Raw genomic sequence first — 22269 nt, 5'->3', positions numbered from 1 at the left:
TCCGGGAAACTACAGTGAGAGTTGATAGGCGTGTTGGCCGCTCTTGTTTTCTCTCTCTCTCTCCCTCGCTCTCTCTCTCTCTCTCTCTTTTAAGACGAGGTGAAAATAGAAAAAGAGAAAAGTGAACGCCTATGAGTGCTATTGAATGTCTCTCTCTCTCTCTCTCTCTCTCTCTGTGTGGCTCCACCGCTCCGCCTCTCCACCCCCTCCTCCTCTTTTCGCAACATTGACGCAACCAAAAATACTGGAACAAAAGAAACAACTTCCTTGAAGCTTCGCTGAAACTGCACACACACAGACACGCGCGCGCGCGCACACACACACACACACATAGAGTCGGAGAATGGCAGCTTGTTGTCAACTTGCCTAGAATGGAAATGAAGAAAAGGGTGTCACCGGTGGGGACCCGGCTGGCTGCCTGGCTGGCTGGCAGCGACACACACAGATGATAACAACTCCGGAACAGAGTGAGTACAATTAAACACACTTTGAGTGGTTTCAACTTTTTTTTTTTTGCACAGCCGTGTGTCCGCGCGCCTTATTTGAGTTTTTTTTTAATTATTATTATTTGCTACCGTATGTCTTTTTTTTGTTACCGTAAAGATAATAAAAAAGTCATTCTGGTCGACTGTCTGCGACACTATAAGTGAAGTCCCTTTGTGCTGTCGAACCGACGCGGTGGAATATAAGTTCCAGGCCGATGTATGACTGCCGCGTCCATTGTGTGCACGCGGGTTTTCCAAATGAGAACTTTGAGGGTGGTTTTTTTTGTTTTGTTTTGCGACATTCAGGAGCGACTGACAGCGGCGGGGAGACTAAAGTGACTTGAGCCGAAACACCTCGGAGTTGCAGGCAAGTGTGAGGCAGTTTACGTGCTAAAAACACAAGCACTTTTTTTCTCTTTTTTCGAGAAGCGCGCCCCGCGCTCTGTCAAGTGCTCAGCGGAGCCTGGCCACCAGCTCGTCATTGTTGTAGTAAACGCTGCAGCCCTCGGTTGGCCGCTCGCCGGTTGTGAGAACGTCCCGGTGATTGATCAACAAACGTGCCTACAACAAAGCCGCCGCGCGCTAAATTCGCTAAAAAAAAAAAAAAAACGCGCGAGGACGTCGTGATTTTCACACGAAGCGTGCAACTTCGCCTCGAGGCTCCACGTTCGGCTCGGTTCGGTTCGTTTCGGACGGGTCGCTGGGCTTTTTGTCGCGTCGGTGTTTTTTTTTTTCTTGTACCGCACGAACAAAGGACTGGATGGAGTAGTCGGCTCGGCACAGAGCGTCGGTGGAGGAGCAGGCGGGCTGTTTACAATAATAACACGACCGCCGTGACGTCACCGCGACTGACAGCGGCGCCGGCCAATGGGGGCGCGGCTCGGCCATCAGCAACACGCTATATTTGGAAAGTGGTTACATCATCGGGACACAGCAGCGGCCCGGGGAGGGAGGGACTTCCGCAGGAACTCTCTCAGTTTGTAGTCCAGAAACGGGACAATGAACACACCAGTGTTGACTTTGGAGGCTAAAATCTGAGGTTTTACCAAATTCTGCGTTTCTACTCACTTATATCTGACACTAGAACTGTTTGGTGTAGTAATGGTGTTATTACATTACCAGCAGGGTAAGTCAACATTTAAAAAAAAAAAAAAACTGTCACTAAAAATATGTCATTTGAACATTTTCACTTCCAGTACTAAAATAATAAGTTGTGAGGTTGATATTTGATTAGCATTACTACTTTACATATTGTTCCTCAGCCGCTACTTCCCAAAAATATAATACAACACAACCTATTAGTAGGCTTATATGCTATTTTTGACATATGTATGTTTTCTGATGAATGTAACCTTCAGCCGTATTAGCACCAATTTTATTATCACCCTCTGCCATACTGTACAGGTGATAATGTAAGTTCTTTTGTGTGTGTGCTTGTTGGTCTGTCTGTTAGCAAAATAACTCTTAAAACACTGAACAAATTTGAATAAAACTCTTAGGAAGTAATCAGTGGATAAACGTCTACAACTGATTACCTTTTGGTGTCAACTCTGTAAGAAATGGCCGCCACAGCTAACTGACAAAAAAGTGACTAACTCAGTCACTTTCTCGGATATGGAGGTAAGATTTGTTGTCGTAGAGCTGAAAGCCATCCCTAACACATACTCCCAGCATTGACAAGCTCTTCGTTTAAAATTTTGGCCTGGAAACTGGCGAACGACGTGTACTCCTTTAATTTACTATCGGTTTCTCAGCCTCCCGTGGCAGAGAGAAGGAGACACGGCCGTTGTAAATAGGCCCGTCCACACTGCGCGTTTGTCCAGCGCTGTCACAGTGAAGACCAAGAGATCTGCAAAGCCGCATCTATCCAAAAACATTTTCCCTGACACATGGTAATCATGAAGCGTCTCCAGCTGGAGTTTGTATTTGTTGTTTGTTTTTTGTTTGTTTAATGAGGTGCAATTAAACTTAAGTGGTAACATAATTTCATTTTGTTATCGGTGTGATGCCGCACTATAATATGACTCATTACTTTTGGCTCAAAGGTTCTTTGATTTTCAGTCATTGTTCACAGTGGCCCAACGTGTGAAAATCTCTGTTTTGCAAAATTCGTATTAGGCAAAGTCAGTGTCCTCTATTTGACAAAACTCCAATGTTTTTATTAGTGGTAGTGTCAGTGACACGAGTGGTCCAAACGTAACTAAGAGTACAGCTTTCTACGTGAAAGAAACCTTTTTATAGAACCGCTACAGTGCGAGGTGCTTTAAAGAAAGTCCTGTAAATTAGGCAGAATTTGAAGTGTTAGCCAAAGCATTTATTATATTTTTTGCTCTACTCTTTATGATTTAAATTAGTCTCTGAATAATAATGATAAGAATAACCCAATCAATCATAAAATATATGTTTTTTCTCCTCAGTGTAAAAAAACAACAGTTGTAGTGACTTTCCAGTGTGGTCATATTTTCTTTTTCTTTTTTTTTTCTTCATAAAACCAAGACCAGATTATTAATATTATTTTGAACATTATTGTTATTATTGCATGACCTTAAAACTAATATACATGTGCTGTCTCAAACTGAGTCATAGGTTCTGATATGACTATGATCTACAAAAATTGTTTATCAGATCTAATGTGAGGACATAGCCGGTTTGTTTTAGTCATTTTATTGTCAATCATTTGAAAATTAGGTATCTAAAATTACAAATAAAACTTCTTTTATTGTTTTATATGTGTATCTGAATGTGTCAGGAATTGCTCAAATGAAAAATTTACCTACAGAATATATTTCTGGGTCAAGCAGTTGGTGAGCACTATAAAAAAAAAAGGATAACTTTTTCTAAATGCAAAGATTTATGTAGTTTTGGTGTATAAATATGTTCATAATTTCTTGCTACAATTCAGTCCTTTGCTAGAGGCTTTACTGGTGGTCTTTAAACGTAAAAATATTGCATCCCTCTGCTTAAACTCAGCTTTAGGCTGTTTAAATTTTGCCTGTGTGTGTGTGTGTCACGTTCTCTGTACTGTTAGCAAAATCTCTCATGAACCAAAAAATGAATTTTAAAGAAACCTTTCAGAAAATAATTATTATGTGTACATCTACAACTGATTAACTTTTATACTCATCCAAATTCAAGATGGCTGCCACCTCCAACTAACCTTACAAAACACAAAAGGAGCTATAACACAGCTAGTTTTACAGATATAGAGCCAAAATTTAGTGTGGTAGTAGCCAAGAGTGATTCGCAATACATATTTTGAACACAACACATTTCACAGCATCTGCTTAAAACCTTGGCATTAACTGCTGGAGTTAGCCCTGTTTGTCTGTTAACAAAATATTTCATAAACAACCTGACAGATTTTAATGAAACTCTCAGAAATTAACTCTTAGTTGTACAACTACAACTGATTAATGTTTGGAGTCGACTAAACTAAAGATGGCAACCACAGCTAATCAATCATAGCATCCACAAAAATGACTATAACTCAATGGGTTTTACAGCTATTGAGGTAAAATTTGGTGTGGTAGAAGCTGAGAGTCATTTACAACTCATAGTTCAAGTGCTAACAGGTCAAGTGAAATATTGCAATAATACACAAGATAATGCACAATGTTATTTTCAAAGTTTAGCCAAAATAACATAATTTCTATACATGAGAGGATCTTGATCTAAAACACGACAAGATGGCGGTGGGTGATCTGCATTCTTTTAGGGAATGCTAGGCTTTTAATTTACAAAAAGCCTTGGCCTCGTTGTGGATCATTTTCTGAGGCTTTTTTGTATATATACTTCTTGCAAAGGCCTTCGGAGAAAGGAGCTTCAGATTACAACTAAATGTTTGACATTTACTATTTTGATGAAGTTGCAAATTCGTTCGTCCATAGGCACTGAATATTATTAGTCATCTGAGAGTGTGAGTGTGTTGGCCTTCAAAAAACAGATTTTTCAAGGTAACTCTTTTGGTTTTGGAATTAGATCTGGTTTGTGTTTAGCCCTCTGTGTAATCCCTTTTAGCAGCCTGCCTTAATAAAGAAAAAAAATACAGAGGGGTGTGGACAGTTCACTCAAGATAAGAAAGAAAGAAAGTACTACCAGAACAGGAAGCAACAAGAATTGTGTTTTGTAGGGAGATTTGCATATATCACAAAAGATCTATCTTAAACACACACACAAACTTCACGAGCAGTAGATGGTTAACCTTGGATGCAAAACATTCATGCATCATGCATCTTCTGCCACCTGACTCCCCATTTAGTGTGAAAATTAACTGTTCTCTGATAAATCTATAAAAAAAATATTAATTAGAAAACCACAGCTTGGATTGAAAGGAAGCTGCTTTGGACAATCTGCTGGTTTCGCGGATTACACAGCTGCTGCAACAGCCATTGTTCCTCAGAAGAAATCCTAAACCCAATTTTTTTTTTTTTTTTTAGGGTTTTGCCTTAACCTTTCCCCCCTCTGCCAATGTTACCTTTATAGCTAGTAGAGTTTTTCCACTCTTTAGTTTGTTCCCTATTAGTTATGTAGTCATGGCTTCCAGTGTGACTTATGCCCACTTAAATTAATTACTCTGCGTGAGAATGTGTGTAAGATTGTGGAGGCCAAACAGACTTCTTGTACTGTAACATCCGAACTCGCAGACCAAGCATGTGATGGAGTTCAGCGGACATTTCATAATAAAGGTCTGTACACCCCCCCCCCCCTCCCATCTCCCTCCATTTTTTAATTTAAGCAATTTAATTAATTAAAGACCTACCATTCCTTGAAGGAATGCGTATCATCCTCTGTGTTTTATACCAGAGGTTTCTTATGCTGAGACGAGATCAAGTTATGGTCGATTTGAGCAAAGTGCACGATCTCATCCAATATTGTGAGAGCTTGCAAGATGTGGTGGCCCTCAGAGACTGTGTTGTAAATGACTGTCAGCTACTGCCACACCAGACTTTACCTCAATGTTTTTTTAATTGAGCTATAGCAAGTTTTGGGTTTCCTAAGGTCAGCTGGCTGTGGTGGCTATCTTCAACTGAGTTGACTCTAAACGGGAATCAGTTGTAGATTTACACCCAATGATGACTTTCAGAGTGTTTTATTATAGTTTGTCCAGTGTTTCTTGAGATATTTTGCTAACAGACAGACACACTGACTCCAATAGTTAATGGAAAAGTTTTAGAAACAGATCCCAGGTGAGTAGTCAGAGTATGTGCTATGAAGGACTCTCAGCTACAACCACGGCAAGTCTTAGCTAAATATCTGTACAACTGACTGAGTTATAGCCATTTTTTCTATTTGCTAAGTTTGCTTAGATGTGGCAGCCATATTGAATGGAGTTGGCACCAAAAGTTAAGCAGTTGTAGATGTTCATTCAGTGGTTACTTTTTGAGAGTTTCCTTAAAATCCATCCAGCGGTTCATGAGGTACTTTCATATCGTTAAAAACACACACATTCCTACATAGGCAAAAACATGTGACGGCGGGCTATGAAAATAAAAAAAATTATTTTTCCCACTGAAATTTTACAGGTGCAAACGTTGTATTTGCACTTTTTTTTTTGAAGTGCCCGTGGTTTAATGTGGCCACCTCGCAGCCTTTGTGCTAAAAAGAGGTCAGAGGTCTCTGTTGTGTTTTCAGGATGACCTGCTAGTGACTATTAGCCATTGATAAATGTGATGTCCCACAAGTGTGCGGGCTGGACCCCTCCAAAGGGGGAGGTGTCACAACACGCCCTACACTAACCTCCCAGTCAACCCCACCTCAGCCGGTACACACACACACACACACACTCTGCCCTGCTGACAAGAGCACAAGGGGGCAGCTGCTACAGATGTCTGAGAGGGGGGAGGGGCGCCAAGAAGACATCAATGGAGAGCCTCTGTAGTATGGAGTTCTCTGTGGGGCTCATTGTGTCCTCTAGAGACCAAGACGAGGGAATAGTCTGCGTTAATACAGTAAGCTCATAGACTTTTATACTTTGTTTCAGCGTGGAGTTCAGAAGGATTTGTCTTTTGCTGAGTGGCGTCGAACTCTCCGAACTCTTACACGGGTTGACATTCACTAAACCAAACAGATTAAAAAGCAAAGTTTCTCCCGGCTTCTGCTGCTGCTCCACTTTGTCGACAAGCGGCAGCGAGAAATGATTTATTTTTGCCTCACATTTTGACTTTATTAAAGTCAACGGAAGAAAAACCAATAAAAGAAAATGCTGGAATTGATCCCAATTTCACTTTTGCGTGGAGAAAAAGAACGTTTCACACCCTGTTTATTTTTGATGGGTGTTGTTTTGTTTTTGTTTTTTTTATCATGTGGCATAAAGAGCTAAGAATATGTACACCCACAAAAACAAACTCCTAGTAGAATCACCTGATGTTGTTGCTGTAAATTGACATGAGAACTGCAGACTGTTTGCCCTCTGTGGTGGGAGACTCAGTCCCATTTTTAGTCTATTTTCATCTTCGTAAAGGAGGATTTCTTTGCGCTTATTATCGTTCGCAGCCAAAAGCAAAGGTGATAATGTTTTTCGCTCTGTCTGTGTGTGCGTTTGTTTGTAGCGTTTTAATGAAACTCTCGGAATGTAATCATTGGATGTACATCTACAGCTGATTAACTTCTGTAGTCAATCCGATTTAAGACAACCACCAAAGCTAATCAACCTTAGGCAACACAAAAATGTCTATAAATTAGTCAAATACACAAAAAATTTGCTAAAATTTGATCTAGTAGAATCTGAGACTCATCCTCTATATATTATCTAACACATCTCGTATATCATGATGCATATAGAGTTACACATATTGTCAATATTTGACCAAAACAGGAATAACTTTGTCATTTGTCAATATAAGATGATCTTAGTTTAACACTTTGGCATAAAAGGCAGCAGGCAATATGCAGGCCGGAAATTTCCTCCATGTTTTTCTGGATCGTGTCTGCTGATACTGTGAGATGCATTTTTTTTTTTTTTTTTTTTTTGAGCAGAGTGAACCAAAAGAATTGAAGGCAGCCATAACGTGAAATCGTGAAATCGAATCACGCCGGGCTAAAACTACCCCGGTCTGGCAACTTTTTCAGCCGGGACTGGGCCATGACACATGACACTACGGCTCTTGTTCAGCTGGCCTAACCAAAAAGACAAGGGTGAGGTCCACTCGAGCCACCCCAATGAAGAGATGCATTATGATGTGATTTCATTTAGGCCTGCACAAAAAAAAAAAAAAAAAAAAAAAAAGAAAAAGCAAAGCTGCTGTGGTTAGCAGCGCCTGAGTAGCATGGTTCATTTGTGTAGTAACATGTGACTTGTGTTTTCGTGAGTCATAAGGATCTCCTGCCTAATGGAAGGCAGTGTGTGCTCATGTGACGCTGACACAATGCAGGATGAACTGTATACTACTGTTTTGGCACTGCTGATACAGACTGATAAGTACTTTTTTTTTGGTCATAGTGAAACCAAACAAACTTCCAACTGCTGCTCAAGTCACCGATAAGCATACGAAGAAAAAAGATGTTCCTCTTATTACTTATCTGCAAAGTGTTGCATGAGTGCATTACGTGCATTAGTGTGGGTGGCATGTCTAGGAATACGGCGTGATAGTCTTCCCGTGGTCACGGTCGTGTTTTTGCTGGCTCATCTCTGCCTCTCCACATGCCTGTTTAACAACACAGAGCTCCTCCTTACTGGCTTCCTGTCCAAACCAGTTTATCTGTAAACAAGTGTGTTTTTTTTTTTTTCCCCTCTCCGCCCTATTGTCCACGCTACACCAGAATGCATATACAGTGGGCGCCCTTGCTCTTCCCCGTCTGCTTTTGTACTCCAAAAGTAGAAAGCGCGATGTTTGTGCTGTAAAAATATTCATGAGAAGCATTAAACACATTGGTGTCGAAAAAAAATAAATTAAAAAAACACTTGGCAAAATATATGTTTAAAAGTTTGCAGCCACATGTTAAAACTGATGGCTTTTAATTCTTTTCCTGTTGCAAAGAGGACAAAATATTAGATAAATGTTACGCATTATTAAGTGTGCTTCGGGATGGAGCTGCTGTTTATCTTGCCTCAGATACATTGAACACGACAACTGCAGGGTAGCTGCGGCATAGCCCAACCTGTATGGTCTGCAAATTTGCACAGTGTTGCAACAATCTCATCTTGAACCAGAACAAATTGGTTGTGCCATAATTTACTTGTAGAATGTGCTCGCCTAAGTTACACCCAAGTCCTCACTGGAGTTAATATTTAGTATGAATAGCAAATCAATACCAAAAAAAAATAAAAAAAAAGAGAGAAAAAGATGCAGCTGAAAATGAAAGTTAATTGAAACCAGAGAGGGCAATATGATGTCAGTGCAATTTAAGATAATAAAGTGATGTCCTCATTCAAACTGTGGGGGGGAAAAAAAACAGAACTTCAAAGTATGACTGAGAGGGAGAACTGCTGCCTGAGCTCGTGTTTACTATTCCATACCTCACTGACTTTGCTTTCTTTTTTTGTCTTTTGCTCCCTTACATAAATCAGCTCCCGTCTCCATGGCTTTATGACTTTTACATGTTGGTCTTATGGTACATTTATTGTATACTAGATATTATATGACATCTAACTGCTGCAATAATGCGTTTTATTTGACTTGCTCGTCTTCGTTAGGCTCGTCACTCCAAGGCTAATCCCACTATGATGAATGGAGGTTGCTGCCAGACGGGGCACATTTAAGAGGGACATTATTAGGAGTCATGTTGAAAATGGCAAGACGATTGCAATGTGTTCTGCCTCAATTTATTAAAATCCTTCCGATGCAGCTGCAAAGCCTTTGATAATGTCTGAAGGCCATGTGTGTTGGCTGGAAATAGCCTTTTCATGTTTGCATATTTTGACATAAGTTCTCTTGCACACTTGCAATAGTAATGACAGATATTATTAATCAGTGAATGAAAGTGCAGAGGCAGGCAGATGAGTAATTGCTGTCATCTTGCACAGTGTAGTGTAACCCTGAGGATAAATACCACTCACTGCTGTTTTCTTGTGGGTCATTCAGACAATACGGAAGTCTTAAAATTGAACATAAAGTACAACCACATAGAGCTCCCAATGTTTTAGATAACACCAGGTAAATTAATTTGATGGAATAATAATGGCATTGTTTGAAGTGGGGTTCTGCTGAAACATTAATATGGTACCTGTTGTAGACAGTTCTTTGAATGACCTGAGTTTGGAGGACTAGAGTCTAATTCTGATCAAACTGACGTGCTAACAGCCAAGACCAAAACTTGTTGTTTTAAAACAACTCCAGTCTCGAACATTTTATAGCAGTTTATCTGAGTGCTAATTTATAAGCCTTTACACCACTGTTGGTTTCACATTACATGGTTAATTACATAGAAGTCTGGTGTTATTTGCTAGTTTAATTAGCAGCAAGCTGTATCACCTCCAGTGCAGCCTGGGAGACTTCATGCCAAATATTATATTTATGTAGGTATAATCATGTAATGCAAAATTCATGATGATGTAAAGGGCTGAAAAATGAACTTTGCATGAACCACTATGAGTTGTTTTTTGTTTCTTTGTTTGTTTTTGTTTTGAGTTGTTTTAAGAAAGCAGCAGTCAATTCTGGTCTTGACCTACCTCAGACTAGTTAATCGAGTCAGAGTCAAACTCCATTTCTCCAAACTCAGACCATTCAGGGAGCCATCCACGACAGGTAAGATGATGATTGTTTATGACTTGTAAACAGAACTGCACCTCAAACTAGCCGAACTATCCCTTTAATATATAGAAGAGCCATGGATTAGTTTTGGCTGGCGTGTCCTAATAAGGCCACAAACATCGATGTGATCACACTTTAGATTTTCCCTCTCTCTCCTTCTGCCAGAGTTGTTTTTTTTTAGCGACATTACTGGTTAATAGAGATTTAACACCAAAGGTCTGTTTAAATAAATAAAGAAGTTCAAAAGTAAAGATTTTCACATCAGTTTTCGCTGCAAAAGTCAGTGCGGAACTCATGGAGTTAACTTGTCTCTCGGTCGGTCGACCGCTGCGGTGAGCTGTGAGATCAGTCGAGAGTGCATTTTCATCGACCAATCAGCGGCGCGGAAACAGTTTCGCTTTCAGCCAATAGGAAAAATGGGAGGCTCTATCGAATTTGAATGAGGAGTGTATCTTTCGGCGCCATTTTCGAGTAAGCAGCGATTGCCTCAACAGCTGCGGGGAGAGGATGCTGCGAATACAGAGAGCTGTCGCTGAGACGAGGGGGGGAAGAAGCCAAGCGGAGAAAACCAAACTGCGCTTGTTTTTTTTTTTGTAAGCGAGAGGGAATCGATTTATTTCGGCGGAAACGCAGGTAATTGCATTCACATGTATGGAAATGTGCTTTATTCGGACTGTTCGAACGGACCGAATAGGCGGAAAACATGGGAGAGAGAGAGAGACCGACCGTGGCGGGGAGACGTTAGCCGTTTGGCCAGCGTTGGTTGGCAGCCTGCGCTCCTCCGAGCAGCTAGCAGGCTAACTTAGCGTGCTAACACACACACACACACACACACACACTCACATAGAGAGAGAAAGAGAGAGAGAGAGAGAGAGGGATTTCTGACTTTGCTGCGCTTGTAACGGTAGGGGGAAAAATGCGCTCACACAGCGGCTCGTTTTTATTCAATGGGCGAGGGAGACTCATTCGAAAAATAATTAAAAAAAAGAAAATAAAAAGCACCGGCCAGATGCGGAGACTGAGGGGGGTGGGCAAAAAAAAAAAACACCGCACCGAGAGGGAAACTTCACTTTGATATTATTGATGAAAGTTGGGCTGTGATGGGCTGTTTATTCTGCGCTCACTGGAGCGCAGTTTTGAGCGGGAGGTGCAGAAGCAGCCAGGTTCAGTCGGCAGTGTCAACAAATGCACACGGCACTTACACTGGCTTAGGAGGAGGAAAAAAAATCAAAACCGGGACGGACACCGGGCTTTTTGTATTAACTTCAATTTAACGACCTTGTTAGGAAAGGGGCAGACATTTTGTCCGGACTGGTGAGATAAAAAAAAAACGTGTTGTTGCATGCGTTTATTATTATTTTTTAAATAATTATCATTATTATTATAATAAGAGCTAAAACGCCCGGTGAGTGTCATTATTGCACCTTAAAGTCAAACGTTAATAAAAATTGAGCAGCTTTCGTTTTCTTATCGGGTTTGTAAAAATTCGCGTTAAGGTCACACGGAGCAGCTAGTATGTTATTATCACGACGACTGGAGCCAGATGTGTTCATTTTTATCGTGTTGTAGCCTCTTTTTCTTCATTTGGTTCGAGACGAAAATGCGTTAGGTGGTGGCTCTTTGCCAGGTGACAGCTTTCACTGGCAGCAACTTGTCATGGTTCGACTTTAATAGCTGTCTTAAACGCTAAATAAATAGCTGTCATGTCAGAAAGTTGTGTTAAGTTCAGGTGACGGGGGTGAGAATCGGATTTTTTGGTGCTGCACTTGTCCTGCTGCGATGACATTTTTTGCCTCCCTTTCATCACATTAGCGTCGATGATCTCTGTCCTGAACACCGAATAATTTTGAATCAAGGGGAATATAAACTCTTTACTGACGAAGGGGGACAAAATGGACCTGATGTCGACTGATTAATGGCTCTCTATGAGGCGTCCTGTGTAGGTTTATGTCATTTTTATTTAAAATCTTTTTAAAAATCGCTCGACTAATGCTGGAAACGAGAGGAAAAAAATGGGCTTTCATATATTCGATGTCTAAACCCGCCCCTTTTACTTCCTTGTAAGTAGAGGTCCGTGTTACATAATGTGAGGCCTTTCTATCTTTTACAGTCTCATAATTGTTCAAATAAATTAGGGTTTTCATAGTTGCATATCTCGGTTTGTGTTAATTTGAAAAATTCAACATCAGATTTAAAAAAAAAAGGGCTCTCAATGCAGCTGCCTGTGTCTCCTCTTGATCTGCTTCCTCCCCCCTCCTCCTCCTTTAAGGCCCATCACATCTGAGTGTGTGATCACTAATAGCACTTTTCTAGATTTTGTATTTCATAATACACTTTCCAGCCTTAAGTTAACGAGTTCTGCTATTATTTCAATTAGTTCCACGGGGCTTGAGTGGCAATATTGCTAAACAGCGTTGTTGTTTTCACTGGAATTGCATTTCTAGTTGTTTCTGAAATAGGGCGGCACATTCATTGTGAAACTGCTCGGCTCATATAGTAAGATTTTTTGGTTATCTCCGTGGGCATTTAGGTGAGAGAGAAATGAACTAATCTGATGCGACGGAAAGACTTTCTTGAACACACACACACACAGCAGAGCAAGGAGGTACAATAAAAGGAAATTAGTTCTGTCTGGTGTGTGTGTGTGGCTTCCATGAAAACTTAAAAATGTGGGACAAGAGTTAAAAAAGCGCCGAAAGTTGCTGTTCATAACTTGCAACGTTTTGATTTTCACCTTCAGGGGGAAAAATACACCTCACGTGGTGTGAAATGTGGGTAAAACTTGAAATGGAAGCTCTCATTTTGCTTTATTGGTAAAGTTCTATCAACTTCCTCTGCTTATATCTCAAATCCACCCATTTGAAAATCCTCCTATAAAATTATTTATAGTGACAATGAGCTGCTGAGGTCACCACGCTTGGCTCTTTAACAGAATGGTGCAAAGTAAAGACAATGTTGGAGGTGAACTTGAGTAATACTATCTGTCTATTATACTACATGCTGAAAGAGTCCCTCTGATGGGCTGACAGTGTGTCAATGTGTAACCACATTGTCATTAAAGACTTGAAAGAAAAGACAGCTTGCTCTAATGCGTTAGAAAAATTTAGAAATAATTAGGAACATTTGTGTACAGTCAAAAAAACACACTGAAGATGTTGCATCAGTGTCAGCCTATTTTTAAAAAATAGAAAAAGGGGAGAGAAAAAAGGATGAAATACACATGTTTGAGATGGTGCCTTTTTGTTGTTCACTTCAGGCAGCATTACTGATTGCTGGATTTCAATAAATTAGTGGCTCTTTTTTTTTCGCCTCAGCTTCAGTGCTTTATGCTAGTATTTTATATAACTTGACTGCATGTGATGTCAAGCAAGGAGTTTTGTTCTCATCAACTTAACTTAAATAAAAAGAAAAAGAAGGAAAGATTAATATTCACTCTCTTTATTCCTTGTAGCTAACACACCTAAACAGACGAGGTGGGTGCAAGTACATTTCTGTTTTAAATATGTATAAATAATAATGCTAGCAGCGTTTATTCCCTCCCATGCCCCCCAGTGTAACCTATTAATCTGCTTTAGATGCTACATGTTTATGTTTTCCTTCTCTCTGTGGTATTTGTCCCCTCTTCCGTCCTGACAGAGCATTGTTGTGCTGTTTCAGACTTTTTAGCATGACATTCTGTGACTCATCATTCTGTCTTCTCAGACCCCTCTGGCAAAATGGACTCCCACCTCCATTTCCTGGTAAAACTGTGCCTCTCTTCTTGTATTTACTCACATGTGTTGTATCCAGCCTGCAGAGGAACACCACCCGCCCACCCCACCACCCAGTCTCTACCTTCTTTTCTGCACTTCTCAGCACAAACTTTGTAGTATTCAAATTTGTTTAGATAGGTGCAGTTTTTTTTTCTTTTTAAATATTTTTTTAAATTTTATTTTAGAGGACCTTGTGTTGGCTTTGGTTTCAGTTTTGTGTCAGCAGCCTAAAACAAGCTGTCAAAATGGCCAGTCATTTATTTATTTATTTATTTGTTTTACAAACACAATTCAAATGTATTTGAACAGTGGCCAGCTTAAAGTTTGAACTTGGTGCAATCAGTGGAAAAGGGAAATGGCAGCTTCTGTCACGTTTTATATTTTTTATATATTTTTTCTCTCCCCCATAATGTGTTTAAACCTGGAAAGATTCAGGCTGATATAGTGTGTGTGTAAAGATAGAGGCAGAAATGCAACAAATGAGTGTGACAGCTCCCTGGATGCTTTTTACAAGCATGTTTTGTGTTGGCTTTATTTTTTTTAATATATATATTTTTTAATAATAATTTATTTTTAAAGTCAGCTAGTTTCAGATAAGTAGGATGTACAAAGAGTTGCACCTTTTTTAAAAAATGCTGTATTTTTTGCTAATTTATTTACTGTTATTATTATTATTAATACTCAGGGAGGCAAACTGTTGCAGATGCAAACATTCTGGGTGTTTGAGTTTATGTGTTGTGTTGAAAATAGGACAATGACATGACCCACCCACAGCTTGGACATTTGTTGTGAGCATTGATGGACTTAGGCTGGTATGTTTTAAGTGTTTTAAAGGTCAAAGCAGCATTCGTGTGTTGCTTTTCTCCACCACCAGATTTAGTGCTACTTAGACTTCTGGTGGACTTTTAGAAAGACTTGAGCTGTAGCTGTGCTGGTGAGTTCAGTGTTTATTAATTAAATGTCAGGTAGTAAAATAAAAAATTAAAACTCTGTTGATGGTGAGATTTTAACACAGCTAAAGCATTCCCCTTAATCACACACATAGTTTTTTTATTTATTTATTTTTTAACATTAACTTTTTTCAATTAAGGGTTTGGCAGAAATGATAAGATGACTAATTAGACTGGAATGACTTTTTACATAAAAATTTATATATATACACAAAAGGCAATTTTCTAATTTTTTTTTCTTATTTTATGGCTATTTTTTACTTTGGTGTAATAAGCAGAAAGCACTTTTTTGTGCTTAGATGTATTTTTTTTCTGCAGTGCTTTTAGTTTCCTATAAAAGTTAGATTTCTTTTCTCCAGCAGTAAAAAAAAATATTGTTGTATTTATTGTTAAAGTGCTGATCTGTATTTGTCACTTTATAGCTTTACAGTTGCTAGTAAGCGATTAAAGCACAGGAAAAAAAATAGAGCAACCTTATAAATACTTGTGTTTATTTAGCTAAACACACTAGAGTCATGACACAAATATTTTTATATAAGTTTTGTATAATAGCAGCTGACACTTGAAATGTTCAAGTGTATAGAAAGCCTCATTTCAGTAAAACAAAAAAAAAGACTCAAAAAATCAAGTCTGGCGAATAGTTATATTTAGTTTTAACATTCTAAGTCCAAGTGATGTTAAAATTTAAATTAAAAGTAAAGTTTTGTGTGTTTGTGCAGTTGCTGCACAAGTGAACTGCTGTGGGATTCAGCTCACACTTTTTGTCTTGCTTCCTCTTCTGCCTCTTTTACATACAGAAGTGTGCACATACAACATACTCACTTGGATCTCTGTTTCAAATTTGCTGATGTTGTTTTTGTAATTATTGAGTCACAGCAATAAAAAAAAGTGTGTGGGGGGGTGGCAGTCAACTTTAAAGTTATTTTTTGTGAGTAATCCCAGATTGGTCAAGTGTAAGTCAAGTTTCCTGGTCATAAGTTTGATATTGCATCATTTTTCTGCATTGTCAGCATCCTGTTTATGACCGTTTTGTTTTATAGAGTAAAAGGACACTTCATAGGGTTCAAATAAAGTCATAAATCACCTTAAAAAAAATTAAAATTAATTTCCGGTTAGCTGTAGCTCTGGGAAAAAAAAGGTTTTGCGCCATGTGAGCAGATTCAGCTATTTACTGTTTGGATTAATTTTATTTTCTCAGAAACATTGTGGAAATAAGTCGTGTATTTAGATAAAACACACTGCTGTGAGTCCTGATGCTGTGGTTCAGACTTACACTTTGAGTGACACCTGATTGCTTTCAGACACTGACTGCTATCACACTTTTAATTCACTGTTTCTTGACTTTTATTTGTCTGGCATTCCACCAAAAAAAAAATTAGTTTGTAAAAATATGAAGAAGTGCTCCAGGTACACCTTACATTAAATAAAATTACCACTCACGTAAAGATCACTCCCATAGCTGTCCCTGTTGTCCAGTGGATTGACTTTATTGTGTTGTGTCTATGGTATAATGTGACAAGATGTGAGCTTCCAGGGAATCCCCGTCACTCTGTGTTTTGTTGGATGTGCAAATGTAACAGGCTTTTCTTGGATTAGCACATACCGTTAGTGTGTTTGTGCAGAACAAAGCCCTTTCTCATTGGTTGCATCACTTTCTACCTAAAGCGAAACTCCTCCTCACCTGTATTGTTTTACTCCTACACTCCCTGCCACTTCCTTGAAATATTTATTATTATTACATGTATGGAGGTTTTAGTACAAATGATTACTTCCTTAGTGTAAAAGCTGCTGTCAGACAGAGGTGTTGCAAGGATTTCACACAGTGTAAATATTGCTTCTTTTGTTAAAGGAATTATTTATTTAGTAATCCTAAAAGTTGCAGCATAATTAAAAAAAACCAAATGTGCCTGTTTAGTTAAAATCACTACAACAATAATTTAGTTTTCCTAACGGCTGGTGTTAATCTGGCTCCCTTTTAAAATGTGATGGAGTTGTAAAATGATGTTTTAATTCTAAGATAAAAGGAAAATTGTTGCATTTTTTTAATATTATAGGTTTTAAATTGTGTTTGTCAGTAATTATTTTAGCATGGATCTTTTTATGACAGCACTTGTGATAACTTTTTTTAATTTTTTTTTTTAATTGTCTCCACAGTTTAGGCTGTAAGTCTCTTTAAACTGTGCTTGTCCAAACAGAAGACTGTAGGACGGACCAGAAAAGGCCAACCCAGACCACTTGATCCGGGGTGGTGATGGGCTGTCATGTCCACGTCCCGAACCCGGCAGGGTGCGTGAGGTTACTTGACCTTTCAACCCCGGGGTCAGGTGACTCCTTTGAGGTCATTGTATGGGGAGCAAGTGTCAGGAACGGTTAAAAAGGCTGAGCAGTGAAGGTGACATGTCCGGGCATGCTTCCTTAAAGGAGAGGGAGAAAATGGAGAGAGGTTAGAGGCACTGCTGAGAACAGTTCGCAGCTAGACTTGTGAAAGAATTATTAGCTTCAAAGAAAATGATGCAACTTACCTGGTTTGCTTATTATTACTTTTAAAAATAAACATGGTAAAACACTTGCTTCATTGCAAGTTTAATCAAAATCACACATTACTGATTACAATGATGGATGTTGGCCCAATCTACAATTTGTTAATCAGAAAACGCCTTTATTTAATTTGTTTATTATATTTTATTATTGAGCACACCCGTCTACCTTCAGCTTTCTGGAGCCCTTTTTAAAGTCTTGTTTTTCCTTGGAAGAGTTAAAAACATGCACACGTGTGATTTTTATGTATTTTAAAATGTCGAGTTTACAAAGAAAACCTTCAAATCTGCTTGATAAGGGAGCAGATGTTTAACCGAGCAAAGTGTCCTGCTTGTGTGATCTGAACTGCAGCCACTGTTGGTCTTTAGTAACAATATTTGTATATTTCTATGAATAATTTGTTACTCAGAGTACAGCAGAAGATAATACAAAGTATGCTTTTGTTTTGCTGGATCTTTAATTTGTAGATCTAGGCAGTCATGAGGTGGTTTTTTTGAGGAAGTTCGATGGTTTGTTGTTGACATCTGCAACACAAGGCTGGTTAATCAGATACTGCTCTCCTCAGTCTTCCCACCCTCCTGCCAGTGTCTGGATTTTCAAACTGGAACACCGCTGTTTTTATCTAACAAATTTCAGACAAAGTCACTGTTGTCTGTTATCAGAGAAAGCTTGTTTGCTAGTTTTACTAACACTCAGAGTTAAATTTCAAAAACAGTTAACTTTAATCGCATATTTGTTGAGTTCCTTTAAACACTGATTGCCATTAAAAATAATTTTTTACCCTACAAATGTTTATCATGTGGTTATAAAGGACATGAGTTTCACTGATGCATATTATAATTTCAGAGGTTTCAGTTTGTGTGTAACAACTCACCAGTTTGGTCATCTGTAACTCAGATTAACACACACACACACACACATCTGACCTTCACAAGACTTTTACATCCAGTAATTTAATTTACAGGCACAGCATTTTATGTTTTAATATTTGAGAAGGAAACGTGTAAAAATGGAGAATTTAGATAATTGTGGTTTTTTTTTATTTCTGAACTGATTATTCTTTATAAACATTTGCGAAATTGTCGAACAGTGGGTGGCGCTGATTAAAGCAGTGACTTTAAGCAGCCTTGCCTTCTTTTTGTTGTTAATGATGCTCTCCTTTTATTGCAATCATCCTCACTCGTGTCTTCATGATAAAACCCTGAGAAATATTAGTGAGGAAGTAGCAGAAGAAAAGTGAGTAAGTGTTTATAAGCGACTGAATCAAATGGCTTTTTATATCCATCACCTGAAGTGTGCTGGAGTTTGTTTTTTTTTTTTTTTGCGCGGAGAGGAAAGAAAGACCTGCGTGACTTCGTCGGTGCATTTTTAGATTTCAGTACGTTGTGTCTCTTATTAGGTTTTGCCTGTCAGGTCCATTTCAGAGTTGGGCCATAATCACAGGTCCATTGAGACCTCTAGTGGCAACACAATCAGCACTTCCCATCTCCACTGGGATTATTCCAGGATAAAGTTTAGCAGCTTTGTTAACAAGCAAAGCTACATTAACGGAGGAGAATGTTCCAGCTTCGTGTATTTTTGAAATATGTCTTTGAAAATCTGAAAACATTTTGCAGCTGACAGTCTCTTACAACTGGAAGACACTTTAGTGGGAGGATTGATTCAAAAATATACTTTCCTTCACATTCTGAGTCACTTATTAGACAGCATTTGATGTAAGGATTAGGGTATATTTCTACTGTACTTATTTAAACTGCAAAAAAAAACAATTTTAAATGTATGCCCCTTTTTTCCTTCCTCTTCCTGTGAGCAGTTTTTGTCATTACTTTAGTAACACTTCATGAGATACTGCATTCGTCCTCTCAACTATCTGCACAGCTGACAGAAGTGCTTACTTTGTGAAGAATTTGTGCATGTGACAAATATTTATGCAAAAAAAAAAGCTTTTAGTGTGTAGTTGAAGCAAGCCAGTTTTTATTAGTTTTGTAAAATTAGGACCTCATTGAGTCCGTGGTTTTATTTGGAGCCGTATTTCAGAAGTTCTGCGTTTAGCCAAACTTTAGAAGGAGTCGTGCCATTTCATCTAAAGTTAACTACATAATCGGCATTTGACTTTTTTTAGATAAATAATCTGAAGAGCCGTTTGACTCGGTCTGGCCGGTGTACCATCACAACCTCAGAGCTGCTGGGTTTTAAAAACAAACAAACAAATGTTCCACCGTGTGACGATCCTTGTCGACACATCTTCTAATGTTGTGGGAAGAGTTTTAAAAAACCGCCCTCTGGGTTTCACCATGTCAGTGCCTTTCTGCATTAAGTAACATTCATTCTTGTGGGAAGCCCTGACCTCATCCTCCTCCAGCAGCTCTGGGACACCGAGCCCCATCAGCCAACATCAAAGCCAAACCGATGCAGAGCCACTGAGAGTTTGCAGAAAATTTTTTTCTTTTTACAGAATGGTGTTTTTCATGTACAGCTTAGACTGATCTGAGTTAAATTAATCTGCATCCCCCCCCCCCTTTCTGTGTTTCAGATGGCGACCCTGCCTGCATGCCTGCTCAGGAAGTGGGTGGAAGAACAGAATTAGATCCCGCAGCTCATCGTTAGGTAGCCAAATATTAGTCTGTCGTCCATCTGATTAGAACCTCAGACGACGAGGGGAGAACGTGCCAGAACGAGGACGAAGAGCCGCGAGCATCGGGAGGGAGCGTGCCCCCAGCTCAGGTGGTGCTGTAGCAGCACGGAATGGTTTGTGGGTTACTCTGAGATGCAGGCCATACTGTGCTGCCGCAGGAACGCCTGATTCTACAACACGGCTCTCCCCTACAGGTCCTCCGGCTGCCTTTTAACCCACAGCCTTTGTCAACACTGCTAGGGCTCGTTTCCCTCCGATCCGCCGGTCGCCTTACTGTAGCAGCACGTAAATATTGGAGTTAAGACTAGCCGAAGTCTCCAGTATTGACCGTGCTGCTGAAGCAAAGCTGACCACTCTCACAGAGTTAAAAACAAATAACACCATCATAAACTGCAGGAAGATTCTTACAGATGGCATGTTTGCTTAAAATGTCAATTTGACCACCTAAAGAGGTAAATGCTAGACACCATTTTAGAAGATTTTGCTGTCATGTGTGCATATGTTGGAAATAAAAGTTTAAATCGGTTTTGTCTTGAGTTGTTTTTTTATATTGTTATTACAATCATAACTTTAACATTATGCTGCATATTTAATGTTTTTTGATCAGTGCTGAATATTTTCCACATTGCTGTAGAAGTCCAGCCGTCAGCTCTGCGGGGCCTGCTGGCCTCTGAGCTGCTGGGAGGAAGAGGAGGAGGAGGAGGCCTGATCACACAGATTATCTGCGGATTCACCGCAAACACCGGCTTAAAGAACGGAGAATCTAACTGCAGTCACTGGCAGGATTTTATTCTCTCCCTCCCGTTTTCGAAAGTTATTAGAAGAAATATTTCCACTGGGTTTTATTTTTGTCGGCCTTCAGACTCAGTTTGCTGCTTTAAAGCGACAGAATTCAGAAGGAAGCCTAAATGAGACATTTCTTATTAGTAGAAAATCACCGCAGCGTCCCGGAGCCTCCATCTCAGGAGGCGCAACAACAAAAATCTATTTAGACTTCATCTTCTTTTTTGTAATATATATTTTAAACATAGGCCGTGGAAATATCTGAAACCGTTTTTACATTTAAGCCTTTCTCTCTTTCTATATAGATTTTTTTTACTTATTTGTTTTAAATTGCGAATTATATGTTTTCTGCGAGCCGATCCAACGGAAACAACGCGCCTTCTTTCACCTCTTAAATAGTTTAAATGCGTCAAAACTCGCTTTTAATGTTTGATTGACGTTAAATGACCACGCAGTTTGCAATTTAAAATAAAAAGACTGCTGAATAGTTTCTTTTTTTTTCTAAAACTCGTTCGGGCCCTGTCTTATTTTGCGCACAACGAAACACTCGCTGCACCATTTCCCTCCGATTTGGCCTTCTTCGGCCTATTTTCTTCATCCAAACAATTCAGGATTAAATTTTAAAACTCTATTTATATAAAATCAGAATTTTAGCATATGTCTTTTTAAATTTGTAATAAAAAAATCCATATTTATAGGTAATTTATATTTTTCACATTTGCGATTTTAAAAAGCTCGACGTTTGGGTGAATTCAGTGAACATATTGTGATGTATTTTCTCTTTAGGAGTTTTAACAGGTACAGACCAGCCTATGGTATTTATTATATCTTGTGCAGTTACTAATTTATATATAAAATAAGTGACGCTGCAAAAAAAAACATATCTGCGCTCTCATCAAAAGGTGAGAGCGGGCTTGATTTATGGGCTGAAATTCAGCCTTTTTCTCCTAAAGCTGAACCTACAGAACCTACATTGTTCCGATTTTATATATATTTCCCTGCTTTTACTGCCTTCATTTATGTGCGAACACAGAAAGGAGTTCGGCACCGAACGGCCGTGTGCTGTGCGTCACGCTGCAGCGTCCTCCGGACCACGTCGGCTCACCTGCAGGCGCATTCTGACAGTAAAGAAGAACAGCAAAACATTAATTGCAGAGATAATGACAAGTCGTTTTAGTAAATTACCTTTACATGATCGGTGCAAGATTTAAATCTGTTGAGGTATTATTTAAAAACAAACAAACAAAAAACACAAATCTCTCCATATGCGCATTTTGGATAAAAAAACGAAGGACCCGTGCGCTCGGAGCGGGTTTAAACCAGCCCTGCCGATAAAGCAGTCTTTTTTTTTACTCATTGTGTTTCAGTCTATCTTTAATTTTGCGTGACATGGCAGTTGAAATATTAATGCAGCCTCGTGTTTCCATCCTATACTCG

The 22269-nt window shown here is 39.2% G+C and overlaps 1 long non-coding RNA gene across 1 annotated transcript; it reads left to right on the top strand.

Annotated features, from left to right (window-relative positions):
* Nucleotides 1-145: 145 nt before the first annotated feature.
* On the top strand, nt 146-20574 carry LOC119617093. The gene is made up of 2 exons (XR_005233275.1): nt 146-467; nt 19948-20574. It is a non-coding gene; the product is annotated as an uncharacterized LOC119617093 (long non-coding RNA).
* The last annotated feature ends 1695 nt before the right edge of the window (nt 20575-22269 follow it).

The sequence above is a fragment of the Kryptolebias marmoratus genome, linkage group LG6 (assembly GCF_001649575.2).
Source record: "Kryptolebias marmoratus isolate JLee-2015 linkage group LG6, ASM164957v2, whole genome shotgun sequence".
Lineage (NCBI taxonomy): Eukaryota > Metazoa > Chordata > Actinopteri > Cyprinodontiformes > Rivulidae > Kryptolebias > Kryptolebias marmoratus.
Note: the sequence above shows the minus strand (reverse complement) of the source record. Positions and strands in the feature narration are given on the sequence as shown.